At 38.5% G+C, this 13,202-nt stretch overlaps 1 protein-coding gene across 3 annotated transcripts in view; it reads right to left on the minus strand.

The window, feature by feature from the left end:
• Positions 1-13,202, minus strand: part of PKHD1 (PKHD1 ciliary IPT domain containing fibrocystin/polyductin) — a 475,556-nt gene that overhangs the window by 48,585 nt on the left and 413,769 nt on the right. The gene's annotated exons all lie outside the window — the stretch shown is intronic.

Genomic DNA, 13,202 nt, shown 5'->3' on the forward strand with positions numbered 1-13,202 from the left:
AGGACATGAAATGTTTGAGTTCTCAGTCAACATTTGGACTGGAATTTTTCCCTTCCTAAAGCTTATCCCACTATATGTCTCATTTAATACCTGAGAATCCATCTTCTCTGTTAAAGCTCTTTGAAAATTTGTCCCACAAATCTCTACAAACCTGCTTTCTTTGCCATGGCAATATAAAGATGAAATTTCCTAAATATATTGCACAGAGAAGGTTGTTGAAGTAATTAGGGGAAAAGATTTCCATAAGCCCAGAATTGGCATGCTGAAGTCTTTCAGAATGAGCTCCTGCATTTGGGCTTTGGCAGTTCTAATATGGGTGGAAAATGCATAGAGCTGGCTATACTTGCTTATTTTGCTATGTTCAGATCTTCTCCTTTGGAGGAAAAAGAAACAGGTCCATTTTTTGGCAGAAAACAATGTGATCTCTTTCAACCTCACAGAAGAGCAAGCTAACTGGAGAGCCTGACACTGATACTGCTTTTTGGAAGCAGGAAGTGATGGAGGCCATAATGACAGCATCATGTTCCCAGTGTCAGCCATCAAAGGGAGAGCCAAGGGAAATCTTGTCAAGATAAGTGCTGTGATCTGATGGATAGGGACATTAGTTTGAAGATGGCAATTCCAATTTATTTTCTTCTTACTCCTGGTGACCTCTGACAACAAACAGACTACCATGCACCTCAGTTTCCTCATCATACAATAGAAAGCCATATACATGGATATTTACCTACAGAGAGATTGCATAAAAGTTAACTGCACTAATATTTAGGAAATACTACAGGGAAAAGTGAATTGAAAGAGGAGGCAGCCACTCAAGCAATCTGCTCGCTGAAGGCAATAGATATGAGCCAGGAGGGAGAGCGGATGGCAAACATGATTGGATTAACCTGCTACTGTTCAGTCATTTGAATAAATAATTTGTAAGGAGACTTTCAATTAAGACGCTGGGCCAGGGGCTCCCAGGTAAGCCACTTCCAAGTCATCTCTCAAGTTCAGTGGCTTCCCTTAAAACTGGTACAATGAAATTCAGCAAGGTGAAAGGGTTTTAAGGACATTTGGAAACTCAACTTTTAGGCACAAAACAGCTGTATTACTGAGATGCACAATTGGTACCAACATTCAGACAAAATGGCTTATTTATAGCAAAGGTTGTATACAAACTGGGAGGCAAAGTAGTGGCTGGAGATGTAAAAACATACTGCAAAACATATCTACAGATGCCAACAAACACTATTTACAGATTCAACTTGGGAAAGAATAACTGATTGGGGCGCCTGGGTGGCTAAGTTGGTTAAGCGTCTGACTTCGGCTCAGGTCATGATCTCACGGTTCATGGGTACAAGCCCCGCATCAGGCTCTGTACTGACAGCTCAGAGCCTGAAGCCTGCTTCAGATTCTGTGTCCTCCCTTCTCTCTGCCCCATCCCTACTTGTGCTCTGTCTCTCTCTGTCTTTCAAAAATCAATAAACATTAAAAAATAAAAAAGAATGGTTAAAAAAAAGATAACTGATTAAGCAAAATTTTAGTTATGGTCAACCATATATAAGATTTAAAAGTTTTTAACAGCTATGTACTATGGTTTATATGCAGGGATACTTCACAATGAGTATCAATTAGATGAAGTCTGGTATAGAATCAGGAAGGCAACAGTGATCCAATGAGTTATCATTTTTAATCTTTGTAAATTCAGGGGATGGTGGTGATGAGAAAAAACAGGAAATGAGTATCATTTTCTAGTTTCTTCACTGTATAGTTCTGACATATTAAGCACTGATTTAACACTATATTTTGAGCATTTACCATTATCCTGATTGTGACCTAGACCCAGGGAATATGTAGTTAAAAATAAAAGGAGGGGCGCCTGGGTGGCGCAGTCGGTTAAGCGTCCGACTTCAGCCAGGTCACGATCTCGCGGTCCGTGAGTTCGAGCCCCGCGTCAGGCTCTGGGCTGATGGCTCAGAGCCTGGAGCCTGTTTCCGATTCTGTGTCTCCCTCTCTCTCTGCCCCTCCCCCGTTCATGCTCTGTCTCTCTCTGTCCCAAAAATAAATAAATGTTTAAAAAATAAATAAATAAATAAAATAAAAGGAAAGCTACAATGCTTGTCTTCATGGAACGTACTTAGAGTCAAGTTTCTAGTTTTAAAAAAAATGCCTTGTTTTCAGATAGTGAACTCAAGAGAAATCTGAGTACAGATATCTGCCTTATTCATCTTAGTATGTCTTGCTCCTGTCTCAGTGCCTGGTACAGTCAAAGGGAAGAAATATCAACATTTTATGAGTGGGTCCTATGCACCAGGTACTGTGAGAGCCATTCAACGTGTCTTATTTTACTTAGTCATCACACCCAGCTGTGGTGTGTTTTTATCGCTTCTATTTTCCAAATGAGGAAACTGGACTTGAAGCTGGACATAAAGGACCCTCAAATGGCAGAGCCAGAGTAGAAGCAGCCTAGATCTCAGAATCACCACCAGGAGCACAACTGCCAGGGGAGCCACCTAGCCTTCTTTAGGCTGAGATGTGAGTGAAAAAAAAAAAAAAATGTGTTTTTTCCTTTTGTTGAACAACGGAGATTTGGGCATTATCTGCTAATTGGAGTTAATTACTCTATGTCACACAATATCCATGTTTTATATGAATAAAGAAATGAATAAGTACACAGATATAAAGAACAAACAAGGCTAAGGTCCCAGTTGGTTTAGAAGAGGTATTAACAGGAAAGGCTGGATATCCTGACTTTCTGACCTAAACTATACTTATCATTTAAGGAAACTCCATTTAGGGAGAGTATTGTTGCCCTCTCTTCGAAGTTCACTGAGAACTGGCTACAGATGAGTTTGCCCTCTAGGTGATCACTAGATGGCCAGCTCAAAACTAATTTAGGTAGCCCTTAAAGACAGTGAAAATTCAAAGTTACCCTAAGTTCTGGAAGACAAGAACACAAACAGCATATAGCATGCCAGGAAAGAAAGTCAGAAGGTATAAGCACCTGGTTTAAACTTTGAAGAAAGCGTGGCAAAAGGTCAAGAGCCTATTTATAATTCCTTAGGGATAGCTCATGTGCTTTCTATTGGACCTGCTCTGTGTCAAAGGCCAATTTCCATCCAGCACAATACACTAAGTTAGTTATATGAATATTATTTTAAGAGAAATTCACACACTGAGTCAAAAGCAAAATTAGACCACATCCATCATTGCAGACTTATCATTCCAGCAACTACAAAATTCTTTTTGCTTGGAATTAAGGCTGATTTCTCCTGAAATGTAGGATTTTCCAGATAAAACTAGCCACCAGTCTTTCAAGAATGGTTTTACAGGTTAATAGAGGCTGCCTCCTGAGAAAAACTATACCCCATCATGCATCTGGCCAATTCTTTGGTGCCATTCAAATTGTTAGGGGTAAGAGTGGGAGAATTCCTTCCATATCCTCTGAGACGATCATTTTATGCCCCAAAGCTTCAACCTCATTATTCTTATCTTAGAGCATAATTACAATGTTATTATTGGTCATAAAGTTAACCAGATTTTCCTCTCTTTTCTTTTCCTCTTCAACATTTGACTCCATGACCTCCCTCCGCAGAAAAGTCTATGGACTGATTATATGGGAAGAATAGAAGTATTTCCTTTTATTTGTTTAAAATTTTCCCATTGTTAATTTCATTGAGGGCATACTTGCTCTCATATTATGAAACAAGGTAAAGAAAAAATAAAAGAATTTTTACTGCTCCTATAAAATGTGAAAATTTTCACTGCTGTATCTCAGTGCTTCTAAGAGTCTTTACTTTTATTACCTCACCACACAGATCCTGTTCCGCATTTCTATCAACCTGTGGTACATGGTTCACATTATGACCCAAGATCCTTTGCCAATGGCTCCCCTGTACTTTGTGCAACTATTCTCCCCTAACTATTCTCCAAAGTAACTTCTTTCTTCTAGCTAAAATCAATGGCAGAAAGGTTTTATTTCAAGGGCTGGTGGCAGTGGCTGCCAAAGTACTGTCCTAGAAAGGATTATGAAGTCATGTAAGGACTCAGTAGAAATGTGCAATGATGAATTAGTCTACTGGGGTGAGGGGTGGTATATATAGAGGAGTCTCAACAAACTTGCTGTCAGGACAAATGTCACTATATCCACTATGCAAACACCTCTTATGTGTTATGTGAGCTCTCCTTGTTCACATACCCAAATTTCTAGCCAGAGTCCAATATCCAGAATTCTATCCAAATGCTATCCACCAATCCACATCTGATACTTTTTAATATTCTAAAAAGATTTTTCTAACATTCCTCCTGTGCTGATCTCTGGCTCCCTAAATTTATTCCATAATTTGCTGTAATGTTGAAAGTCATGATCACTAGCTGACAAGACCCATTATACAATTTACTCTAAAATTCAAAGTGTTGTTCCAGATAGATGGCAGCTTTGGCTGACAACACCTAAATCTTACCTCATCTGAATTTAGGAAGGCATTAGAGATTCAAGGTAAAATGTCTTTTGAACCACTGATTTATGCTCTCCTTGTAAGAAAAGATAATTGCCCTTTTACTTTGTATGTTCAGGGAATTAGACTTGGTAATCTTTAAAAACACATAAAAGCTGGACTTCTTTGCAAAGAATCAGAGTGCCTTACAACACAGAATTTTCTGCTACTTCTTTTGGTCACTCTTCTCAGACCATTCACCCCATCTGGGGCCGCTACCAGTGCATATCTCTCCACTCTTCTTCCAGATAATCATGTGGCTCATTTCCACAATTCTTTCCACTTAGCTCATGTTTCCTCCTCAGTGACGTTCACCTCGATCAGCCTATCCACATGCATGTTCTCATTGTCTCTTACAACACTCTACATTTTAAAATTTTGTCCATAGCATTTATCACTTTCCAACTTGGTAGATAATCTACTTATTTATTATAGGTGTTGCTTAGTATCTCTCTCCTCTAAAATGTAAGCTCCATAAGGACAGGGATCTTTGTCTAGTTTTACACTTATATAACCCAAGTAACTAGAAGAGTACCAGAAACACAGTCCACACTCAATAAATACTGAATGTTCATGATCTGTTCATTTGTAGCTGAATTTCCTTTTCACATAGAAGATATATATTTAAACTCTATAAGTAAATCTTCCTAAAAATATTTTCTAAGAACGACTGAGTGTCAAGGCTACCATATCTTTCCAGTGTCAGTATTTTCTCAAATACTTCATTTTCCTTTGGTTTTCAGAAAAGCAGATGTTCTTAGCTTCCTGAAATTCTAATACCACAACTTAAGACATAAGATATCTCATTGTAAAAAGTGAATGAGAAGGAGAGGGACAAACAGAAACAAGGAAGAAGCAGATGAAAGCATTTCCAGTGCTTCCTCCACAGAGAGGAATGAATTATACACGAGGCAAGAAGGTCACTAAGTTAGGTGTATGATTTCATCAGACTGCCTGAACTGCAACAAGATTTCAACAAGAATTAGAAGGTAAAAGAAGAAAAAAAAATCTTTTAATTTTTTTAATGTTTATTCATTTTTGAGGGAGAGAGATAGAGTGCAAGCAGGGGAGGGGCAGAGAAGAGGGAAACACAGAATCTGAAGCAGGCTCCAGGCTCTAAGCTTTCAGCACAGAGCCCGATGCGGGGCTCAAACTCACAAACCATGAGATCCTGACGTGAGTGGAAGTCGGACTCCTAACTGACTAAGCCACCCAGGCACCCGAGAAGTAAACTTTACATTTGTATGGTACCTTTTAATATCCAGACAATTTTAATTCTTGCTATTATATGTGAATATAGATCCTTTATGTAACAGATATATTGTATGCATTGCATTTTAACAACAACATGAAGGATAGTATCTTTACTTATATTTTACAGATGAAGAAACTGATGCACAGAGAGGTTAAATAACCATAGATACCTATCTATTCAATGGCAGAGTCAGCATCTGAAGCCCTATTTTAGTCACCAATCCATGAATTTTGCTACCATTTTACCTGCCACCATTTGCCCTTCACAGCAACAAGGAGGTATGGGAGGTGGTATTTACATTTGCTTGATGAGAAAACAGTTTTAGATAGTTTAGTACTTGCCTAAAGATAGAGTGAATTAATCAAAAATAATATTTCTCCTGACATCTTAGCCCAATATTCTTGCCACAACATGATGGTCTTTATGTTAGCTATAAAATTAATGATTTACCCAATAGTCACCCAAATAGTGGATGGACTTAATGAGTGAAAAATTCAACCAGGGCTTGATTCTGTAATCTCTGTGACCCTGAAATTATTTTATATTTTAAAACTATGTGGATTAATACTCAAAACATTTTTTTAATTATAACATAGAGGGTAATTAAAATATCAGGCTGAATTCTATAAATAGTATTGCCTTGAGGTCCATCCACTTGAATTAACCAAAAAGCACCACTAATTAGCTAGACTTAAGCAAGGGCTGGTGTTAGGCAATGTGACCTTTTTATGTCACATGTCACCAGGATTACATTTTCTCTCTGATATACAAGTCATCGGTCACAATAGGCTGCCAGGATTTGACAGCATGGATTTATTTGATGAAGTGTGCAGAAAGTGTGCCTATTGATTCATTAATTTCTATGCTATCTAGAATCATTTTGCCTTATGTGTCCTCCTTTACAGTGTGTTGAGTATATCACCAGGTGGTTTATTAAACACAGCCCTGTATGGAAACAAGGGCACTTGGGTTCTACTAGCACTTTTGCCAAAATCCACTGTTCTTAAACAAGTTGCCTTGGCTCTCAGAACTCCCAACTTACTTGGAGTTTAAATGATAAACTTAAAAATTATCTGGGACTAAATAAGTCATCATTGAGGTCCCTTTAAACATTCAGCACAAAAAGGATTTGATCACTCAGAGACCATCCCACTAGTCTCCACTCTAATGACTGGACCCCAGCCCTTTCATTTCTAAGGACCCCTCCATCTCTGACATCTTAAAAAAGAAAACTCATCCTCCAGCCAAACCTCCTGCTTTTCAATTAAAAAAAGTCTCCTTGGGGCGCCTGGGTGGCGCAGTCGGTTAAGCGTCCGACTTCAGCCAGGTCACGATCTCACGGTTTGTGAGTTCGAGCCCCGCGTCGGGCTCTGGGCTGATGGCTCAGAGCCTGGAGCCTGTTTCCGATTCTGTGTTTCCCTCTCTCTCTGCCCCTCCCCCATTCATGCTCTGTCTCTCTCTGTCCCAAAAATAAATAAACGTTGAAAAAAAAATTAAAAAAAAAAAAGAAAAAATAAAAAAAGTCTCCTTTTATTTATGATTCTGCTGCATCTATTCCCTCTCCTGACTTCCTTCCATTACTCACCTAAAGGCTACTTCCTTCCATCCTGCCTTGACCCTCTCTTTCATTAGCATTCTCTGACCTCCCCATCTCTCATCTCTCATTCTTCACTCATGTCCACATATAAAATCCCTGACTCTGACAAAGCTATGCATTCACTTCCATCACTTTTGCTCCCAGGAAGTTCAAGAACTCTATAGAAAATCACATAGCTGAAAAGAGTAAAACCACCTATACCTAAAAATTGTGTCATTTGGTGCTATCACAAATACTTGACCTCCAACCTCAATCAGGCCTTCAATGTTAATGAACCCCTCTTCCATTCACCTCTAGTAGAAGTTTTCTTCTGTTTAAGTCTTTGGTGTTCCCTATCTTTCTACCTGTATGACCAAGTCATCAACTTCATAAATAGATTTGGGGACACAGAGAATTCATGATCACACTTTTATTTCTAAACTTTTCAAATATTCATTATTTTTTATCTCCTTCTCATCTGACTCACAGAAATGGATATCTTTCCTATTTCCCAAGCTAACCTCTACAAAGGTGATCTCATCCCTGTCTCCTCCTGCTCAAACACCACAAATTAGCCTCATCAATCATTCTCTGTTTCTTAGATCTTCAAACTTCTTCCCATAAACTAAAAGCCTGTGTAAATTTCCCATATGATAAACACTGCCTTTCCTCTTTTCCCTTTACTGTCAAATTCCTCGAAAAGATAGGTTTTCTTTTTTCTTTTGATTTATATTACTTATTATTTAGTTTTTCTCATCTTTTATACAGGTCTCAATCTACTGTAGTCTACATGTTGCCCCAGTCACTCTACCAATACTATTCCCAGTAAAGCTATTAGTAGCCTAAGCTTCAGGTCTAGTTCCAAGTCCCAATTGCTTTTTTTGCTGATTTAATTATATTTCCCATAATTATAGCATTTGTTATTAGGGTTCTTAAGGTGCTCTCGCCTTAATTTCTAGGACATCATTATCTCCTGTTTCTCTCTAAACCCTGTTATTCCTTAACTGTTATTGTTTTGTTGGGGAGCCCTCTTTCATCCAACCTTTAAGGGAAGGTGTTCTTCAGGATTCAGTTCTTTGCCTTCTTTTCCTAACACATATTCCCTCTGGACAAGCTCATACACACAAGAAAGAGGGAGAGAGAGACAGACAATAGAGACAGAGAAAGATAATAGACAGACAGAGAGCATGAGAGAGAAAGAGACAGATGAATTCTTGTGCTAATGGACCCTAAACTCACTATCTCTCCTGAATGATAAAATTGTAGTGTCACCTACCCTCTCTTTCAAGGAATTTCACACACACACCTCAAACACACTATCCTGCAGCCACTCCATGCTTCAATAGGGACTATGTGTTCATACCTACCTACTTACTTAAGAAATGATTAGATTTAGGGGACCTAGAAAGTCACTAGCTTACTTGTCCCTTATCATTTATAGGAACTTATTGGAAGAGTTTCCAACAGAACAGCTTCTAACATTTAAGCACTGAGCATGTGCATAAGACTGCATGGAGTGGTTTTATAAGGACTGTAACAAGTCTAACCTAAAAGTCTATGCTATTTTTTCTCTCCATCTAAAAATGCAGAGACAAACTAAAGAGAAGTTCAACAATTTTCTAACAAATAAATGATAGAGAGAGGAATCCCACCTAGCCCATGGGGTTGCAGAGCTGTTCAGTACGCGATACTGCATCCAGGATGCATATGGCAGTTTCATTTAAGGTACTAAGCAACAGTGATATAGCCATTATCTCCTTTGCTCACTGAAAACAATAACAACAATAATAACAATAGCAGACTGTGTGGATGAAGTGCTTACAATGTGATAAACACTGCTTTATAAGCATTAACTCATGTAATCTTCATAGTAACTCTGTGGCATAGGTATTATTCTTATTCCCATTTTACAGCTGAGGAAAATGAGGCATATATTGTTTAAGCATCTTTTCCATTTTTAAGTAGCTTGAGAAAAGCAAACACTACGCAGTCTGTTCCAAAGCCCATGTCCGTGACCTCTATGCTATACTCTCTTACTATGAAAGCACTTTGTTGTGTTTCTTCAAGTTGCATGGAGTGCTAGTTTCCACCATCCCTTCCCTCACTAGCAGCACCAAACCACCTGGCTTTGCCCCAATAATTAATAGCTCTGCTATTATGATGCTTACTTTTTTCTTTCTCCTTCTCCATGTTTTGGCTTCTGCAAATGTTTTCCTTCTCAGTCCCCCCAGAAACCTACCATATTCTGTTTCATCCTGGATCATCTAATTTTGCTGATCTTTTTACAAGCTACATACTACTTCTACCATCAAAAATAAGAACCACTTGAACCATGACCACTCTCTCCATATAGCCTTCTAAGTTTGGAATGGCCGTGTAATTTATTGTTTGCACCAAGACACTTTTGAGAGAGGTTTTATTTACAAGTATGCTGGGGCAGCAAGTGTGGATGTGGGTTGTCCTGGGCAAACAGTCAGTATGGTCACATCACTTTAGACCCATGGAAGATGCAATTCAGCTGCACCACCATACTGTTGCCTCAGGAGATTTAGCTAACAGCTTCCCCACTGGCAATGACCTCATGGTTTCTTCCAACAGCACTGACTACACAAGAAAATTCTGCAGAGGCCTTCAAATAACAACAAGCACAAAGAAAACAAGCTTGCCAAAATTTTAAAACAGAAAATGAAGAATAAAAGAATATGATTTAAGGTTCTAAGTCTATATAACCAATGGCAAGTAGACAGAACTGAATAAAAATGGACTTAAAAGTATTTAGTGATATTTCTTTAAATCAGCAGGGTTTAAAGAACAGAGACCTTACTTCTTAAAGTCTTTCCAATAAAATCCTCGGTTTAATCTCAGTGAAAACACTCATTTCTTGTTAAATAAACATTATCTAATGAACAAAGGATTTTCACAAAATCCTTTCATATCTTGTTATTCTCAAGTATAAATTAAAGCTTTTAACTCGTCTTTTTAATGCAACCTCAATCTCAACCCTCTAACCTTTCTCTACAGCATTTAATACTGTTATTTCTGAAACATAAAGAAAGACCAACTTGCCAAAAAAAAGGATATAATACGAAATCTTGAAATTTATAATCAATTAGATTTGTGGTGATCAAGGAATAACTTTTACCTATTCCACCTAGTTTTACCGTTCATTTCTATAGATCTTCAGCTTGAGCCAATGCTGCATTTACTGGAGTCTCAGAAATCAATACTCAAGAACATTTTTTCCCTAGGCTGCGATGTTGATAACTGGTGGCCATTTAACATCATTGGTTTAAAATAATAACACTATGGATATGTGTGGAGATCTCTGAGAAGTACGTTAATTATAAATTCCTCGGTTTTGTGGACACTGTAATGTGTATAAGATTCTATTATGTAACAGTGAACTCTAGAATGGAAATCTTAATTCCTTCTCCTTCCTGCCTTACTATCTTGTATCTGCTGTACATCTGGATGTGAAGAGTAGAAGGAAAATGGCACAATCCCAAAGTGAAATTGTGAAATTGGAAAAGTTTGCCTTTGATGGCTTTTGGTTCTTGGAAAAACAACCTCTCCCACTTTTGGGTTCCCCCAAATATCCTCTATTCCTACAGAAGAAGAAAGAATCTGTTATCCTTATTTGAATTTTGATGAAAACTTGTTTCATAAGATAAGCTAGCATTCCCAGTTTCTATTTACAAGTTTGAACTTTTAAACTCTCCAGTGGATTTAGAAGTCTATGAGTAAAGGAATTATAAGCACCAAGTTTCAAGCAGTGTGACTTTTATAAAGGGGTTCTTCCCTAGTCTGCAGACCCTTAGCATCCTGAAGGCTGAACTGAAGCCTGCTTTAAGAATTTGACAGTGATGGACACACTAAGTTAGCCAAGAATGGTTTCTGGTCTGTGGCCCACAGATGCATTATTGATCCCCAAGAAAAGGGGAAATGGGGCTAAAAATTTTAGAAGGCTAGCTCTCACGAGCAGCACAGCAAGATTCATGAAAGCCATCATGAGCACCCCTTCACTAAGCAAAAATCTGCCCAAATGTGATAAAAAGTGATTTCTTTAGTCCCAAACCAAGGACTGAGATACTCAATCCTGCCCCCTATGCACTCTGCCCCCAGCTGATTATTTATGTAAAATCATGTTCTGGTCCAGAGAACCTACTATTTACTATCTTATTATAAAGAGTTTATTTTCCAGATCCAGGATTCAGAGAGAGAGAGACAAGCAAATCAACAGAATTTTCTGCTCCAAAATGCTTCAAGTTTAAAGATCAAACAGCTGAAGAGAGGATTAGCAAACTAGACGATTATAGGTGAAACCGAGAACTGCAGCCCACAGCTCTGGAGAACTGTCATGGGAGCAAGAGAATCCCAGCTGGTAGGACATGAGTCCCAGAAACTGTGTGCCATTGATAGTAAGAGAGGGGGAAAAACTGATGACTGATCCTTGAAAACTAACTGTAACGGAGAGGAGAGGAAAACAATGCATACTTGCCCAGGTTAAAACCTGATACTGGTAACAGTCCTCTTAAAGAACTGTGCTCCATGTGTGGCTAATCAAACATGCTGCAAAATAATTGTAATACATATCATGAAATTTGTGATTTCGTATTAGGTTAACATTGCTTTGCAATTTTCTTGATTACAATAATAAATACTCTCCCTCTATGCTCTGAGTCTGATCTGAGAAGTCCCTAATGAAAATCTCTTCAATCCATATTCTGTACCTACCACGTCTCAGGCACTGTGCTCCATGCTAAAAGCACACATTTTCTTCGTTTTATAGAGTGGGGTTTCTCAACCTTGGCACTAATGACATATTGGACTGAATAAATTATTTGTTGTAGAATCTGACCTGTGCACTGCAGGATATTTAGCAGCATCCCTGGTCTCTACCTACTAAATGCCAGTAAGTACACTCCCCCGAGCCTCCAGTTGTCACACAAAAATGTCTCCAGATTTTCCAAATGTCCCCAGCAGGGCAGGGGAGGGGGGCGGGGGGGACAAAGTTATGTCAGTTGAGAACACACTACTGTAGAAGTATTCTCTACATACCTGGTCCTCAGGTTATTTACGTCTTGTAACATAGCTGCCTTCTTACCAATTAAAAACCTCAGCTAGGAGGCACCTGGGTGGCCTCCTACTCTTAATTTCTACTCCTGATTTTGGCTCAGGTCATGATCTCAAGGTTCATGGGTTTGAGCCCTGCATCAGGCTCCCCACTGACAGCGCAGAGCCTTTTTGGGTGAGATTCTCTCTACCTTCCTCTCTTTCTGTCCCTCCCCTGCTTGTGCTCTCTTTCTCTCTCTCTAAGTAAACAGACTTAAAACAAACAAACAAACAAACAAAAACAAAACTTCAGCTAGAACTCCGCTTATAAATAACAACAACAAATATTCTCACTGAGTAGAATGCCTAAATTCCAACCCCTGAATGTTTGCAGAAGTTTGTCTCTCACCTGGCATTCATTTAAAAAAAATTTTTTCATTAAGAAGCTGTACATGCTAAATAAATTTGCTGGCTCTAAAGCAATGCCAACACACTTAACATCTACCTAGGAGACAGGCAGTTAGAAAAGGATCAAATTATATTGGCCAATTAAAATGTCCCATTCTTAAGGAATCAAAGCATTATATTAGAAAGAAAATGGCAAAAAGTAAATGAAGAGTTACCAGTTTGAGAACTCTGGGGAAGATTTTGGGAATAATTTGTTTTGAGACCATAACACAAAAAGCACTGAACAGTCATCTTACAAATGTAGAGAGGCTCATTTCCTTTTTCTCTTATACAATATGGGACTTCTAACATATATTAAACCCGTTAGGTGAGATGGATTTTTTATCTACCAATTCTCACAGCCTCATAGCAGAACAGAAAATCAAATCCTTGA

This window comes from Herpailurus yagouaroundi, unplaced genomic scaffold, assembly GCF_014898765.1.
Source record: "Herpailurus yagouaroundi ecotype Mexico unplaced genomic scaffold, PumYag 139, whole genome shotgun sequence".
Lineage (NCBI taxonomy): Eukaryota > Metazoa > Chordata > Mammalia > Carnivora > Felidae > Herpailurus > Herpailurus yagouaroundi.